General features: G+C 31.6%; 1 long non-coding RNA gene across 1 annotated transcript in view; it reads right to left on the reverse strand.

Moving 5' to 3' along the window:
* Positions 1-382: 382 nt before the first annotated feature.
* LOC149133090 (uncharacterized) overlaps positions 383-4877 on the reverse strand; it is a 152775-nt gene continuing 148280 nt past the window's right edge. The window contains exon 2 of the long non-coding RNA XR_016243915.1: positions 383-608. This is a non-coding gene — a long non-coding RNA (uncharacterized LOC149133090). The remainder of the gene's footprint in view (positions 609-4877) is intronic.

Consider the following 4877-nt stretch of genomic DNA (forward strand, 5'->3'; position numbering starts at 1 on the left):
AACAATGGTGGTTTCGCACAAAGACAAAACGCAACAAAGTAGAAACACGACCGCTCACACCGATAAATGATGATGAAATGGCTTCATTGAGACCCACTCTCCTTTTCTTTATCTGGAAGCCAGGTATTAACATAGATGGGACAACACAAGGACAGACAGAACACCATAGTGGGGACAAAAAAACCTAAAAAAGAATGAAAATGAAAAAAAGTATAAAGAAATCGATGATGATGAAGTGGCTGTATTGAGCCTCAGTCTCAAGCAGTACCATTCAACTGTTCATTTATACAATTTTTGACAGCTTTCTTTTTTATTTTTGCATCTATTTTCCCATTTTTTTAAATGTCTATTTCCTTCTTTTTTCCTTCTTTTTTCTTTCCTCTTTTATTTTTTCTTTCCTTTTTAAAGGACTCCTCTATTACCATTCATTAAAGGTATTAACTTCTCGTATTTAACTACTTTTGGTAGTTCTTCAAATTCAATTTTTTTCCCCCAGATGGTTCACATCAACTTCAAACAGTTCTTTCAACATTTTATAACTTTCCTTGTGAATCAGCACTCCCTTGAAGGAAGGAAGCTTCAGTCAGTAGTTTTTCAAAACCAAAAATCTGAAAAGAAAAAGTGATGACAAAGGCAGCTGAAACGAAGGAGTACTGAAGAACACCGACGAATAATTTTGCCAACTCAGAAAAATGTACTATGGGTAAATTGGATAAAAATCGCCATAAGATAAACCTAGAGTATCGAGCTAGAATATTGGAGTATTCTCCAGCTCAAGTTTATACGTATATATGTCTGCAATTTGCTTAAACTGATAAAATGGAGGCTGCAATACACTAAAAATTTCCGCAGGAAATTTGGTTTGACTCCACGGAAAAGATCAATTAACATTTTGTGAGAAAAGAAATGCAAAGCATCAAAATGCTAAAGCGTAATAGGTTTTTCTTATTCTAACCGAAAAAGGAATAAAACGCGAAAGACCGTATATTGTAGTTTTCGACAAGAAGAAAACTGAAATGTAAATGACTTGGTATGCATATATAACACCAAAGTAAAAGAAAAAGAGAAAGAATGAGTAGAATATTATAACGAGGTGAAGTATGAAATACTCAGATGCTGGAACAGAGAAGTCAAGAAGACCATTATACTGTTGATTATTATTGGAGTCTTTGGAACAGTGAGAAAAAATCTGAGAAAAAATCAGAATAAAAAAATTAAAATAAAAAACTGCATGAAATGGAAATGGATGCAGAAAGCAGGTTTCCTGGTTTTAGCAAGAATATTTGAAATATCCTCAACATAAAATAAAAGCACAATGGAAGGGCATGATAAAAAACAAAAATCTCACCAGATGGCACTAAGTATTTCTTATCCTAGACCACGTGCTGTAGTCGGTGTAATGAGATGGGGGTGCATAATTAAGCCGGACACACTCCGAACAAGTGAAACGGGAAACAACAACAATATTAATACCAACAGAATGATGATAGTAATAATAATAATGATAATAATAATAGCAACAACAACAACAACAACAGCAACAACAACAACAACAACAACAATAATAATAATAATAATAATAATAATAATAATAATAATAATAATAATAATAATGATGATAATAATTATAATAACAGCAAAGCAGTGACAACTTTAATCATAATCACAATATTCACGATGGTAGCACTAACACCTTTTGTTGTTGTTACTACTACTACTACTACTATTATTATTATTATTATTATTATCATTATTATTTTTATTTTTATTATTATTATGATTATTATTAAGTCAAAACAAACGTTACAATGAAAAATAAGAAGCAAAACAAAGAAACATAAACATCCGTATTAGAAATTTTTGATCGATTTTTTTTATTATTTTTCATTCAATATCTTTGTTTTAATGTGTCTTTTTTTTTTGGTTTCATGTTTCATTTTATTGAAACATGGTGGTGATGCTGATGACGATTTCCTGTTACATTTTGTTTCTTTTTCCATTTTCCTTTTTATTTATTTCTCTCTTTGTCTTTTTGTGTGTTTTTGCTAGTTCGAAGTAGAAATGTGTTTATGGAATAAAATATTTAATGTATAAAAATGTGTGTGTTCTGAGGCAGGCTGGCGTAATAATAGGAAATAAGTTGAAATACAGATGAAGAAAAATACATCGTAAGCATATATAAATTTAAATATAAAAAAAAAACATTAAAAGCCATAAAAACAAAATTGAGATCGTATGAAATCAAAGAAAACTCTTAGGAACCTAGTTTGAACAACAAGAGCAAACATAAGAGGAAATAAAAATAAGATGATCGGAATATATTTTCATATAATTTTTTTTTTTTTTCTCCAAAACACAAAATGAATTTCATGCATGAAGTGAGAAATATTGGAATTGTGTTTACGCAAGTAGAAAATATCGCATTGATATATAAGGAATTTCCTTGAATGTTCTAGATTATATTGTTCTGCGTTTTGTATGCTTTGTTTTACTTTTCTATGTGTGGCTTTGTTCCTTGATATTTATATCCATTTTTTTAAAGTTAGGCTTTAAGTTCAAAGTTTCATCGCTCAATCAATGTAGTTTAATATTTAGTAAATCAAATTCGCTATTCGATTAATATTAAGATACGCACACACATGTATATATATATATATATATATATATATATATATATATATACATACATGCTTGTGTATAGATATAAGAATATATATTCCTATATATATATATATATAGATATAGATAGATACACACACATCTATATATGTGTATATATATGTATGTAATTACACATAAATAGATATATGTGTGTCTGTGTTTCTGTGCATATGAATTCATGTATAATTAATTATATACAGACGCACACAGACATGCACTCAGCCGAACATGCATATATACGATGAATATCATAGACATAATCATCATCATCATCATCACTCATATGTTCATGAATTTGATCAAGGTTATTACGATAGCGATTTGATTCACGTCCACCACTTGATATGTTGACAGAGAATGTTTATTTTAAAATACCAATAAGCACGATTGTACGTATGTATATATGTATGTATGTATGAATGCATGCATGTATGTAGTTGTGTGCATACACGTACATACATGCATATATATATATATATATATATATATATATATATCCTGTAACTTATGAAACTAGACAATCGTTGGGCTATTTTGGCTGTGATATGCTACTGAATGTGTGAGGTGTGGGCTGAGGTATACTGTAACTTGAATGAGCGGGATAAACTAGACGTTAAATTACGGAATCTAAATTTGGAGATTTCCAAGCAGTGGGCGTGACTTCATGAAAGATGAAAATATATTACAATGGACGCTACATACATACGTAAATACATAAATACATGCATACATACACACACACATTCACATACACAGGAATATATATACATATATGTAACATTTGAAACGTCGTGGAAGAAAACTGAATGTGAGGAATACGTAGCTTAAAGGACGGTTGTCAAGAAGTATTAACGCTTAGACACACACACACACACGGGGTAAGGGGTAAATAGAGACATACAAGCATACGCACACATACACACACACACACACACACACACACACACACACACACACACACACACATATATATATATATATATATACTACGAGCTTCTCTCAGTTTCCTTCTACCAAATCCATCACAAGGCTTTGACCGGCCCGAAGCTATAACAGAATACACTTGCGTAAGGGTCCACGCAGTAGGCCTGAACCCGAAACCATGTGGTTGGTAAGCAAGCTACTTATCACACAGCCACGCCTGCGCTCATATCTACATTGCGTAAATACATACTCAAGCATTAAGTACTGTTTGAGAGGCCAGTTCTATTTTGCTGAAGTGTGCAGTTATGAGTATTTATTTCAGATACCGTGACAATGAGAATATTTTTTGTAGAACAACCACGATATCTCTTTTAAAATACAAATGAGGAATCATCCTTCCTTTTCCAAATTCACTTCGAGAGCGAAACCGTAAAAATTTACACTATTTTCTCTTCAATTCGAAATGAAACTTTTCACCAGTGCTGTTATCTCACTTCCAGAAATTAGCTTTATTTCTTTGTTAGAAAGTAGTTCCTTCTATGGGAAAATTCACAGAGGAAATCCTACATAGATGTTCTTTCAGTTTTTAAGCAACAATCTTGAAAAGAGAGTAAATCTTTCACGTAAGCAGGGAAGTAATGAAGGTTATTTCAAAATTTAACATGCAAACTCGATATTATAGTTGATGATGAAATACGAATGATGTTAACATAATGTGTTCGTGTATCAGGTGATCGACCAGATTGTTGGTTGTCGTTAAACATCGCTGGTCACAATGCGCTTTGCATCATTTACCTTTCGAATAATGCCACCCGCCTAACTAAGCGAGCAAGATATATAGTTATGTATGTATGCTTCTGTTCTGATATAGGTATTATAAACTAATTTCATATATATATATACATGTGTGTGTGTGTGTGTGTGTGTGTGTGTGTGTGTGTGTGTGTATGTATGTATGCACTCACACACACATATATATGTATATATATATAACGTGAAGTATATTTGCCACTTAAATGCGGCTAAACCCTAAGGGTGAATGTTACTGTTGCTTTTAGCCCCAGGAGAACGTCTATTCCAGCTGCCTATTGAGATGTTCTGCTGGGGCTTAAAAGCAACAATAACATTCACCCTTAGGGTTTAGCCGCATTTAAGTGGCAAATATACTTCACGTTGTCGTGCAGTTACTGTTTATACCTCGTTCAGAGATTTAACATTTATATATATATATATATATATATATATATATATATATATATATATATATATATATATATATATATATATTCACA

The sequence above is a fragment of the Octopus bimaculoides genome, chromosome 12 (assembly GCF_046866305.1).
Source record: "Octopus bimaculoides isolate indiv1 chromosome 12, ASM4686630v1, whole genome shotgun sequence".
Lineage (NCBI taxonomy): Eukaryota > Metazoa > Mollusca > Cephalopoda > Octopoda > Octopodidae > Octopus > Octopus bimaculoides.